The 13,551-nt window shown below is 41.8% G+C and overlaps 1 long non-coding RNA gene across 1 annotated transcript in view; it reads right to left on the bottom strand.

Annotated features, from left to right (window-relative positions):
• Positions 1-13,551, bottom strand: part of LOC142407697 (uncharacterized) — a 62,149-nt gene that overhangs the window by 24,134 nt on the left and 24,464 nt on the right. The window contains exons 4-5 of the long non-coding RNA XR_012775014.1: positions 9,284-9,394; positions 2,270-2,334 (exon numbers count right to left, since the gene is read on the bottom strand). This is a non-coding gene — a long non-coding RNA (uncharacterized LOC142407697). The remainder of the gene's footprint in view (positions 1-2,269; positions 2,335-9,283; positions 9,395-13,551) is intronic.

Consider the following 13,551-nt stretch of genomic DNA (forward strand, 5'->3'; position numbering starts at 1 on the left):
GGAAGGAAAGTCTCACAAGAAACTGGAGTCAACTCAGCCTACTTTGCCAACTGGAGAGAAGAATATTTGCATCAAGATCCAGGAGGTGGCATTTGCATGTCTCCAAGTAATACTTCACAGGAAAGAGCAATTTGTCATGTAAGGTGATTGCTCATCACAGCTCCCAGAAAGATAAAAGGTTGCCCGTTACTTCCACACACCTTCACGCTACTGCTGCCACCTTGAAAAGGCTCAGTAGGCCAGTTGTCTTAGACACCAAAGTGTGGGAAGTGGTTTCAGGCAGGGAATCCATTTTCACAGAGATACCTGTATTAGCACTGAGTTAAACTTCTGAGGGACAGACCTTCAGAGGCACGCCCGTCTCCAGCATTTCCTCCACTCAGTGTCCTGGCTGTTGCAAATCCTCTTCACAAAGCACAAACTCTCCCACATTCAAAGCACACAGAATTCAGCAAGGTAAACTGCATCTTTGGAGCCAGGCACCCAACTTTTGAGCTCAACCATTGTCACTTTGCTGAAGTCCTCTTCTGGATCTGGCCCATTATACTCATCTATATGCAAAAGCATTTCATAAAATTTCTCCATCAGAACAGTAATGTACTCTTTCCCTTTAAAATGTAGGCAACAGAAGATTTTAATATTTCAAGAATGAGAACAACACACATAACTGCTTGAAAGAAATGGAATAATATTCTTGACATAACCCTCTGAGCCACCCAAGGCATTCACTATGTCTAATTTGGAGTCAGGGTTAGTGCTTTACAAAGTTTATTTTGCACTTGAATATGTGTTATTTCATCAGCATTCTCTTCTACACTCCTTTTTTCTCCCTTTGCCCAAATGTCAGTGGCTACATACAGTGGAAGCTGTGAAGAATCAAAGCCCTTTATCCTGCAGAAGCATTTGTAGCAAATAAGACTAAAATGTGTGGAAAGGTCCAGGGGAGCTTAAGGATTTCTTGACATGAGGGTCTAACACCCGGTTGCGTTTTGGTTTATTTTTTTTTATTTTGTGTAACTGAATTGCAGCCCAACATATTGTAATTCGAACCTTTCAGGGGAGGAGGCTGACCCTTTCCTGGGAATGACATTGAAACAATTCATGTCTTGAGACTTTTTAAGACACTTAAACAAGAATTGCATGTATCAAAGTTCACCCTTCTTGTGGAATCGCCTATGAGAGAGCTTGCACATACCACCTCTGCTTCAGAAGGACAGTGTACGTCTATTCAGTGGTACCAGCCCACGAGGTTGAACTTATGTCAACATAAATCCTACTCAGTCAAGAGGACTCCACATCCTCACCCACAGCTCAGGGGGAACGAGTCTCAAATATTCGAATCAGGTTCCCGTGAAAATATAGCAATAAACCACATCTTCACGAACGTGCTACTAGGTCTGCGGTATTTATGTAGCTTGTATGTAATTTCATTTGTATAGAAATGGGGATCTTTTTTAAAATAGGTGATAATAACTCATAAAAACAGTGTTAGGGCACTGGAGATGCAGTTCTGGAAACGTTTTGTGTTTGCAGCTTATTCGGTTCAGTCTCTATTAAATGTTAAGCTCTTTTTAAATCCTTTTGACTTCATGTCTCCATGCAGTTCTCACAGGCTGCATATCTCTGGGGCTGAATCAACATATTTTGCTCAGAGAACTTTCCTGTAAGATTTTGACACAGATGAGAGGGAAGCAATTGCATCCTGTAGTTTATGTAGACACTCTTAAATTTGCCAGGCACAGTAGTCAGCAGTGGGCAATGGAAAGGTCCCACGCTCTCTAAACTTGGAGGAAATGTATGTCTATTCAACATCCAAATCCACATCTGAGCTCTACTGAATGTGTCTCAGGTGGACAAATAAGGACTGTTTTCTTGTTACTTGGGTTTTTAAAAAACAGTAAAAATGTTGCAGAAGATGTGTTCTTTATCAGACTACAAAGGGCAATATGAATATTTTAATCTCCAATAACCCAATAGATCTTCAAGCTCCTCCTGGCCTACTGGCTAAAATTATGATTTAAGAGAAGTTACATGCAAAATGAGTTTGTTTCAGTGTATCTTGTAGAATAAAACTCAGCTTGCTATGTGTAGTTTAAGTAACATAGGTCCAGATTTCACTTTGGGATTTACACTGGTGGACACTGATACAGTCCTGACAAAATTCCTAGAAACAGTCATTAAGGGATAGAAGTTACAGTGGTATTCAGAGACCTTTGTTTCCTTCTCACCTGCAAATGCAGAGCTGAATAACACAGACCCAAACACTGACCTTAACAGGTTAGGAAAGGAGCATCTGACCTGGCCCATCTTCCTGGTGATGACTGCTGCCAGCGTCTGTAAAGCCACAAGGAGAGAATAAAGATGTTGTGATACTGCTGCAGTCCCTGTTAACCAACCCTCAGGTATAGCAACCTGCATCAAAAGCCGTGAGTTCATCCTAGCAGCAGCAAAGGCTCTGGATAGCACCGTGGTTTGGGTTTTTGGGCATATTTTGAATTGGAACTGTTAAAACTCTCCCTGTTCTCCTAAGTAGCAAAGTATTAGAGACATAGGATATCCTTGTGATGCACATAAAAAGTGACACAGCTAAGAAAAGCACTGTTAAAATGAGAATAACAGGTATCCTGGAATGTAATGGTGAGATGCCCTGACTCAGTGACCATATACGCACTGCAATGAGAGAAATACCCTCAGCTGGCAAGCACGCCCATGCTGATCACCACGGCTGCAGTCTTATAAGGAGAATGCAGAATACCAACATTCAGTTGTGCTGCTGGGGCATTTTTACTCTATGTAATGGTATGACTGGGACAATTAATTTGTTTAAAATATTGAAAAGTAGTATAAAAATTACCAGGCTTTTCTTACTTTAAAGAGGGCTTTTTGTTGCTCTGGCTTGCAGCACTGAATTAGCAGAGAATACGAATAAAAGTTACGTAGGAATATATGCAGTATATTTTGGCCCTGGAAAAGGCAACAGAAAATCATAAAAAATTCTATCCATAACTGAGAGGGTTTTGCTCTGTTTCTTGTGGAAACTATTTTGCAGCTGCTGACCATTTGTCTGAATTAACAACAGACCTTTATTTCTTCTTGGTCTGACAGATTGTGTATGCTGGACTGCTCCATAGGATTTTTCCTATGCATCGTGGCAGTGCATGTGCACATTAAATTTTTTGAGGGGGAGGGGGAAAAACCAGTCAGATATCATTTGTTGATTACTATATTTGGGGAGTTTTGAAGATTTCCAGTGTTACAGAACATTTGTAAAGCAGCTCCACTGACTGCAAATTTTATTTTGCATTTAACTGTTCCATGAACATCCCAAGGAAACAACTGGCAGCCTGTGGAGTGTCAGATTAAATGACTGGTATTTAAGCTTTAAAAATGGTCATTAGACTTTCCCATTAGCCTTTTCTATTAGTTCAGCTGCACCAGGCCTAGCAGCATAGGGAATCCTGGGGTAGGCATGTTGCCATAGTACCATATTTAGCAACATACTAATTAAATCTGCTGAAAGTAAGAGATTCCAATAATTCATACAGTGCCGAGAGTGAAAGGTGGAGCAGGCCTCCCAGTATTGGTAAACGTCATTCAGAAGAAGTGGACATTTTTACGTGTATGTGGTGTAGATAAAGAATTTGTCACACCACCACCCTGAGTCATCCCCAGGATATATTAGTGGCAGGCTCTTTATCCGTACTGGACAAAACAAAAAACTGTATTCAGTATTGAATTTATGTGCTGAAGTAAAACAACCAGTCCATTTCACGCATCTCACAATGGCACAGATAACTACAGTGCACAAGTGCAGCCATAATCTACCAAAGCTCTAACTTCTATAAAATAGCACAAACAATTCCTCCCAGCCTTTGCTCAGATCTACATTGCAGTGTTTCTTCACTTGCAGAGACTTCTCGTCTCCTTGATCTTCCTACCCTCCCCGTTCTTTTACACGCATCCTTTGGCAGAGCTGTTAGAAACCGTTGTTAGCAAACAAAGTTGTGCACTGCATGTTTTACTGTGCCTTTTTGAATAGCCCAGCCTGGATCCCAGACTGTGTGCCACACCATTCTGTCCAGCACAAAAAAATGTCAAGGCAGTGGAGATTTGACCTTAGTCTTCTGGCCCTGAATGACGAGTAGGACATTAAACCATCACTCATGACAGATTACTTGGTTCACTTCTGTTGTCAGAGGATGACTTCTGCTTATGCTTGTTCAGAGCTGGAAAAACGCATCTACCTCTTCTCCAAATGATACACACTAGGTTTTGGCTGGGTTAAAAAGCAGTGCCCCACGTGGCCAGAGGATGAGGAATGCAGCACAAGTTCACATCCACTTGCAGAAGGCCTCATGGCTACTGCCTCACTCTGTTTTACATTTACTGACTTCATTTTTCTCTTTCTTTCATCCCCTCCTCATTTATGCTGGTCTCTAGTATCCTTTTCTCATGCTGATCCTTTCCCATTTCACATATATTGTAGATGGTCAAGATACCAAAAGTCCTATTAGTGACAATTTATTTAGTACATTAAACAGTTGTCTTGTGCTTTTTGCCGTAAAACTAAGTGACCTTGTAAAACATCTAAGGGTTCTCACTCACATGTGGTAGGGGATTAAAGTCAGATGGTTGAAAGATGCATGATGCTCTGTCATCTGTCTCATCCTTTCTTGGAGGGGTGCTGCCCTCACAGGGATAGTTGAGCAGCTCTTGGAGCAGACCTGGAGCTGCTGTAGTGTTTACAGCCAGTTTACTAAAGCAAGGTAATTTCAAGACCTGATTCATGAGTCATTCAGAGAACTCTGCTATGGGGAGCAACCTCCAACATACAAGCTGGGCAGATGAGGTCCCTGCTTCAGCCATCCCATTTATAATCCACCACGATGTGTAAGCTACAATCCTCAGTTAAGTACTATGGAAAAGATGTAGCTAAAATCCTCGGTTAAGTACTATGGAAAAGATGTGACCCAGCATTTAGCCACAGGTGCAGGTAAAAAGCAGCAAAATAACAGCTCTATGAGTGTTTTATGATATTGCATGGGTAGTACCAACAATGTCATGAGGAGAGCATACACATTGCAAATTAAGGGGATGATGGTATTTCCAGGTTGTAAATCACACGTCGTACATAAAAGCATGCAAGAACGCTATGTCGGTGTGGAAGATTTAATTACACAAACAAATAACTAGAAGGAGACAGGACATAGAGAGCCACATCCTGCCCATATGGGAAAGCATGCTGGAGCCCAGAAGAGAGGCGTGGTTGCCTCATGCCAGTTTCATGAACTGTTCTGCTGGGGTAGCAAAATGTTTCAAAGCAGGAAATTCAGAGCCAATCTCAGAGGTTTCAGCAGGCAACTGCAGAGCATGCTCCACGGAGCTATTTCCCTCTTCTTCTTTGATGAAAAGTGAGCAGCATGTGCCCCCGGCTGAGACATATTGCTGGCAGTAGCATATGCATTTGATAACAGCAGCTTTACCATTCAAGTAGGGAGAAAGGGTTTCTACCAATCCAGAAAAATCATCACAATTTTTCTTTCCCTGTTGAGATGAACACAGAACTTTTCTAGATCTTTAGAGGGGTGGGGAAGGATGAGAAGGAAAGAAATAGAAATCTTCTCCTCTCCTGAAATAGGCAAAAGTTAATAGTTAGGACACTCACCTGGAATCCTACCTTAGTTGTCAAGGCCCCCAGTACACATGGCACTTAAATCCTAGGTGAGAGGTAGCCTATCAATCAATCAATATAAGGAAAGCAGGTGCCCTGTGGGACCTCTTGCCTTGTGTACACCCCATAAGAGACAGTTTGAAAGACTTGGTGATCAAAGCACAGGCTGGGGGGGGTGTGAGAGAAGCAAGATTTTATGTATAAAGGTCCCAAAGAGAGACATATGAAAAAAGTAGAAAAGCATGGCAGCATGGCCCTTTCTAGCTCCCTCCCATTACGTTTTGTCTCCTTCCCCCAGGACGGTCTGGCACAGTGACTCTGACCGTCTGACAGTATGTTCTGCAGGAATACAGCTAATTACTTAGACATGAGGAGCCTCATTTTTGAGGCTGAGCAGGGAACACTTCTGGGTCCACGTGCATTAATACTGCTGCACGTATTTCTGCAAGACAGGAAGCTGAGGTGGCTGAGCTCGTCACATTCCTGAGTACCAAAAATTTCTGAGCAGAATCCCAACAGGCCTGCAAGGCCATCTCCTTCTTTTAGACTGAAAGAGTTGTCAAAGCAAACCAGTCCCTGTGCCACCAGTGACTCCAACAACCTATCAGTAAACTAAATGACAAAACCAAGACATGACTTTAAGGCTGCAAACACTGCTTCAGAAGCCTGTGCCAGGGAGCCAGATGTTGCAGGAAAAACATCTGGGATTTTTGATCGCCTTTAAGAACGAGTAGGAGGAGAATTGTGATGTGGTATGAAAAATAGCCTGCTGCATAGTTTTTGGATTAATGACAAAATTATCATCTCCTTCAAAATACTGCAAAATGTAAGAATTTAAACTCATATAGGATGGCTTAGCAGTAAAAAAAAAATATACATTGTACAGAAGTATGGAAAACCCTGAAAAGTTTCCAAATATGACATACCTCAAACACAGAACCTGAAAGAGTTTCATAAGGATATTTAAAGAAGAAAATTTTCCTTTCTATCCATGAGCAAAGAACATGCTTTCATAGGGAGGAATGGGGGGAGGGAGGAAGGGAAAATGGGGACAATTCAAATGAAGCAGCCCATTGCAGTTAGAAGCAAACTTTAATGTATACACTGGGTCTCCCCTTGCTGCTGGTCCTGAAGGTGTAAATCAGGAGAAGGCCTGGCCAGGGGGCATTTCTGCTGCTCTAAAATATTTTTTTTAGATGCCCAAAACGCCCTATTATATGTACAGCAGGACAAAACAGAGACCTCTGAAGAGAAAGGCAATAAAAATTTCCTCTCCGCCCTTCCATGAAAACATGTGTACTGCGGGGAAAGGCAGCAAAAACCGAACCGACATTTTCTGTGGTCCTCCCACCACCCTGGGCTGTTCTGAGGGAAGGGCTTTGCCCCAGTGACAGCTAGAAACCCCAGCCTGTCCAAAACAAGTACCAGGGACCAGATTTAGAAAAATGCCGTGCCTTGTGATTTAAGTTAGTGGGAGCTGCACTTTGAACATGGAAAGTTTTGTATAGTGTAAGGTACCGTCAAAAATCAGTTCCTCAGGAACTCCATTTGGACACCAAAAATCAATGGATACTTTCAGGTTAATTTTTCTGTGCTTTAGAAAAAATAAACCGTCCAATGCCACAAGCCTGTGCTGAAAAAACAGTCTCACAGAGCAGTGAGGGAAGCCCAGATGGAAATCAGTAATTCTGCCTTTAAAGGGGGGTTACAAAGCATGCAGCCACACACAGAACAGCGAGCCGAAAACAAGCCACGGGCTGCCTGCCTGCGCCGTGAGCGCTGCCCATCCTGCTCCAGGAGTGCCAAAGAAGCCCTTCGGAAAAAAACAGAGCATTTAAGCCATTAATTACTCTGCAATAATGTTTGCGTGTAAGGGAACTGGCTCCAGTAACAAAGCAGTCACAGTGGTAGCACGACCTGGCTTTTAAATTTTAATAATATTCTTTCAGCGTGGCCTGTTTTGTCATCCACATGTTCTGTACGCTAACTTCAAAGAATTACACGGAGTAGAAAATAGTAGCTCCAAGTAACCTTTTCAACTGTGGGAAAAACTTCTTCCTTCAAGAAATGAAGTATAGCACATTCTGCCTTTCTAAACAGTTTTTACTTCTTCTACCTACTTGGTGCAGTTAATGTTCAGTAAAGCATGTGTTACCCACCACACTCAAATGGGAAACATCTTTTTAATAATAAGAATCACATTTCTTTAGCAATGAGTATCTACTGTATTTTTCTAGTATTCTGGGAGCAGGTCTCCTTGCCATGGCCAAATTCCTTTCTTGTCTACAAAACTTTTTCTAAGACATTTAAATAAATACTTTTTCTCACTTAATCGTGTTGTCCAGTCTTCAGTTACAGTATCTGCCCCAGGTATTGCTCCGTCTAGCATTTGTCTGATGGGAACATGCTCCCTTTCAAGATTTTGACACACATTTTGGTATGTAAAGATGCAGACAGGAATCCAGGCAGATTTGATATGTCCTACTACATTTGTACGTACTATTTCCACTCATAACAATTATGTGTCATCTTCAGGCAAGACAGAAAGTGCTTTATAACCATACATCAGAACTTTGCTGCTTTTTTCACACCAGCAATACCTTAATTAATTTTGGAAACCCTGCAATGTACTTCTCTTCATCTTGGACATCTAAATACTTAAGTCTGACTCTTCTGACTGTGTAAGATTGAGGCTGATCTTGCTCAATATTTTCACTTAGCATGGAAAATAGAAGGATGATGATGAAATTTGATAGTAACACACAAAGTTAGGGACAACCTCAAAACAGAATAGGATGAAGAGATCAAGCAGAAATAACTAGATGATTTTGAGAACTACAGTAATAGTACATATAAAAGGCACTAAGTGCAAGACCATGGATTTAGGAGCAAGTGACAGAACTGTGCTGTAAATTGGGAGATTAACTTCTGAAAATGTTAAAAGAGGGGGAGAAACTGGAAATACTCACTAAACACAAGGCTCCCCAAGAACTGCCAGTGGCCCAGCTATGAACAAGACAATTACGAATCCCATTACATATACCTGAAGTCAGAAAAATACTCATGCCAGTGTATAGGTGGTCTACTGGCATGTTATGCACAGCTCAGGTCATATTTGCTCAAGGGAAGGGCATGATGGTGAGAACTGGTTGCAGAGAAGACTTCCAGGACAGTCAGAAGACTAGGAAGCCCATATTCTGAGATAAGCCCAGAAAGGTTTGCCTTGCTTAGTCCAGTGAAGGAAGGCTGAAAGTGATGATGGCTGATCTCGATAAATATAGCCAAGGGAAAAGATAAATTATGCAATTTAAAAAACAGTGTTGTCACAAAAGCAAATGGATAAGCAGTGTCCGACAACAAATTTGAACAGAAAGTTAGGTTCTAACCACAAGCAGTCAGAGCTGCTTAAATAGCCTTCCAAACAGGGTATCAGATGCAAAAATCCTAACAATTTTTAAATTGAATTTGAATGGTTTCTGGAAAGAATCATATGGTGTAATTTGTGATTGCTTGCAACTGCAGAAGACCACACTCGCTAGGTGGACCTTTGGTGAAGTTTCTTTCATGATATATTTCAGTTGCTGAAAAAATAAACAAGAGCCAGACCCTTACCTGTGATCAGTGTAATTCTGTTAATTCCACTAAATCTGTGCCAGCTTATGACCGCTGAGCATCTAGCCTTTTCTGTGGATTGTCTCCATCTGTATTTTAACAGCAGATATACTGGTAAAAGAAACAATTGCTGTTAGTTAAACTCATTTTGTAAAACCTGCCTGTTACAATATAGTTCGGTTAAACTCGTTTTAGTAGCTTAAAGCAGAGCAAGCTTTAGCAGACCATTTAGAATACTGTTTTATTCCATCCAGAAAGATGGGGTTAGCTGGTGTGTTAACACAAAGCAGCTACATCCTACCTGAAAGAAAAGAAAAAGAAAAAAAAAAAAGATGCTACATTTAGTTGCTTACATAGTGCAGACAGGACCTAACTGTCTCCTCAGATAGTGTCTGTGCTCAAAGAGTAGAAATCTAGACGACAAACTCCTAGTGAATAAAATTCAATGTCACAAAAATGTATTCCTCGAGCAGCCGCTGTCCAGCCCTCACTGGGACACGGATGCTGGCAGCACGGTGCCTTCCCCGCGGGTCTGATGCAGCATTGCGTGCACCTCCGCCTGCTCACATCGTATGAAACGGCTGTTAGTCAGCTGTCCAGCTTGCAACAAGTGAGGTGTGAGAGCTCCTTCGGAGCTCATTCGCATTTACTTGTGGAAATACAGATGTAGCGACAGTAGAAGACATAAAGCAAACCCAAAGTAAACTCTCCTGTTTACCATGGGTACAGCTTGAGCAGCTGCTACGTAAGGATTACTCCTCCCTTTATACCTAACTGGAAGGAGAAGTGTATTTGTATTTTCACATACAGTTGCATTGCACAGGGTGAGCAGACATCATCACTCATCAACAGCTGAAAAAGGGAGGGTATGTCCCAACCTTACAGCCAGGCACAGACTCCTGTCCCTTTCCTTGTGCTGGCTTTGGTGCCCACTGGGCCTTTCTGGGAGTTGACCTAATTGCGCTGAAAACTAACCTATCAAAAATATATAGCTTGATATGGCAGGGACTAAGAAAGGCAGAAAGAAAAATGATGAGGGTAGGAGGAAGAGTAAGAAGCATGACTCACATTTCAGCAGGAGTGAGCAAAATGCTACAGACCTTGGCTGAAGGTAGAACCGTGGCCTTCAAAAGACTGCCTGCACCTTGGCTCATGAGCAGGTGTCAAAGGTCCTAGTGAGTTTTGCCATTCCAACAACGGTTATTTAGGAAAGTCCCAAAACAGTTAGTCACAAAAAAAAAGCCACTTGATAATAACATGCTTGGTGACCAATCATTTGCAGCAGCTTAGATCCAAAACAGATCTGTTAAAAAAATGGTCCGTCTAGATTCAGGTCACCATTTTCAAAGGCTTTGACACTACTACTACTCCTTTGATCCAAGGGTCTAGCTATCCGTAGGTGTTTCCAGCTGGGAAGACAAACTGTTGATGAACTGGGGTTTTCTTTGACTCAACCTTGTTTAGGAGAAATTCACAATGCTTTGTTTCCCTCAGCATGGAAAATCTGCCAGATCAGAACGTGATGGCACTGTATCCCCACGCTTTCAGCCAGAGCCTTACCCAAAGTGCTCCTATTTGCCCCGCTCCCCCTCACCTTACCTGTCTCTCATGCCTTGCTGCCTCTTGCTTCTCCAGACGAGCTGTTATTCCCACAGACACACCCCAGCAAAGACGCCCCAGAGCCTCCCCCAGTCATTTGAACTCCTAAGCAGCTTTTCATCTCCCTTCATTTGGAACAGAAAATATGGGCTTAACTGACTCTTGGAGCTCCTTTAAGGGAACAACAAGGATTAAATCTCCTGATACCTCAGGACAGATTTCTGAAAACAGCAGTGTGATCTCGGATAAAAATGTTCTTTTGCCATTTGCGGGCAGGGGAAGTGATGACTGGTTTTTAAATATTTGTGAAAGTGGAGGCAAGCCTGTTGACATCCTGAGACTTCCTGGTTCATATCCAGTAGCATGGCTAAGGCAACGTGCTCCTGTAACGCTTTGGACACCTGGGTGCTCATTAAAGGGAAAGCATTTAAGAGACTCAAATGGCCGTTGTGCTCTCAGAAAACAGAACTAAAGTAAATCTGTTATTTATTAATGTCTATGCCAGCACTGAAATGAGTACTGAAGGTCTTGACATTTCCAGTTTAAAGTCTTTACTATTTTCCCACATCATTATTTCTATTAACACTAAACAGCTGGAAAACTCTCCGTAACCAAACCTTAGAAATTAATTCCATTTTCCAGACTAATAATTACTCTTCTGCCAATCCTGTTTACCCTACAAACTCAGCGCAAATTGTGTTATAGTTTCTATCCTGCCCTCTCCTGCCAAAACCTTGTACTCCTCCGTACATTTAATAACTCCATCCCTCTGACTTGGCATCCTGATCTATCAAATTATGCTGATGTTAATAACATCTCTAAAATAGTCATAATTGGACTTCTTCTGCAACAGTAAGCTTCACAGGAACCTTTGGCCATGAAGAAAAGGCTCATGAGAAGATCTGGGAGGAAGTAGGACACAAGGTCATAGGAAAGTCCCTGCACCTCCTCTCTGCATTTAGGATGTAAAGGATCCTAAGCAGTAGGATGTTAACCGGAAAATTATTTTTTGCCCCTGCAATAAGACTTTTATTGTTTCTTGGGAAGTCACACAATCAGCATTCATTTCCCTGTTTACACTCAAGCAAAGCATAGCGGCATGTGCTCTCAATGAGATCATCTCACATCAGTCCTGAGGGCTGGTCCCCCCAAGGGATGAGATACATTGACTCTCACCAGAGCGATACCTTCAGGTCAGTTCCTAAGACAATTAGGCTCTGAACACAGGACTGGTAAAGTTAGTTTAGGAGAAAGTCAACTGCCTCATAAGAAGATTCAGGTTCACTCGTTAGCAGAGCAAGAAACTGCCAAATCTAGTCAACAGGAACTCACAAGGGATGGACTTGTCTCAAAACCTACCCTTCTGAGGGTTTTATAGACCCTTAGCCCTGAGCATCATCCAGGGCCCATGGAAGACTGGAATTAACAACCCTGCACTCTCTCCTTTTTAAATATGATGTGCAGTAAAATGGGGTTTACTGTCTATCTTAGCCCAGGGGAGGGAGGAGTGGAGAAGAAACTTATATCTCTTTTTATAGGAGAAGATCCCTAAACATGGGGCTGCAGCTATTCAGGGGCCAAGCAGAGGAAAGAGGGGAGTGTTTCTAATCCCTATTTAAACTGAAGCCCTCTGCAAAAAAAAAAAAAAAAGCAGATAAATCAGGATAGAGAGAAGGCAGGTAAAAAAGTGAGACCTTCTGTGCAAGTGATTAGGGCACTTATGTGAGGTGTGTGGCATCAGATCATTTCTACTCCAAAAAGTGTTAAACAGTGGGTGGATAAAATGCGTAAGTAGCTCACCGAACCCACAGTATGTCTAAAACCCTTTGCAGGATAGAAACCTGTGAGCAAAACTCTGAACACTCTTTTTCACCGTTGAGCAATTAGCTTTCGTTTGCTACAGGCAAGATGCACAGCCACCTGGATCCGTTGGTGTCTCATTACCCCATGGTAACGTCTTTGTGTAACTTGGCCTTCAGTCATTCACAGAGTTTTGAAAACAGCTCTCCTAACAGCACATGCAAAAATCAGTCTTTATCTAGGGCCAGATTCTGTGCCTGGTCATAGCAGTAGTCCTCTTACGTAGGTTCACTAGTAGTGTTCATACACACAGTATCCAGCCCATAAGAAAAGTGTTAGTACCTAAGCACTGAAATGCAGTCCTTGCAACAGCCTTACATAGTTATCTAAAGGAAAACAAAAAAGAATATTGCTTACAGCAAAGGGGAGAATGTGCTTGCGACAGTTATACTTGTGTGCTGTGAATATGAGAAGTCTGAATAACGCATTTGATGAATAAGAACTATATTTAAAAAACAGTGTATTCCAGTTTACTAATCTGTGTAAGAGTGAAATTGTGGGAAGAAAAATATTATGCTAATATGAAACCACTTCAAGAAATAAATCAGAAAATATGTGTAGTTAATCTTCCACCCAGGAAAATGAAAGCATGAGAACAAACACTAACTTTTCGCAGAGACAGCTGATGTTGGTGTAAATCACTCACACATTAGTATGTTATTTTCATTTAGAATTATGTACTGAGCTGTTTATATACCCTATGATTCCTGTTCAAATCTATTTAACAGTAATAGCCATGAGCTTTGCTACTCTTCAGAAATACAGTACAATGGAATTATTCTAGTGCTGCAAAATGGCTCATTCTTGCT

Source organism: Mycteria americana, chromosome 3, assembly GCF_035582795.1.
Source record: "Mycteria americana isolate JAX WOST 10 ecotype Jacksonville Zoo and Gardens chromosome 3, USCA_MyAme_1.0, whole genome shotgun sequence".
Taxonomy (NCBI): Eukaryota; Metazoa; Chordata; class Aves; order Ciconiiformes; family Ciconiidae; genus Mycteria; species Mycteria americana.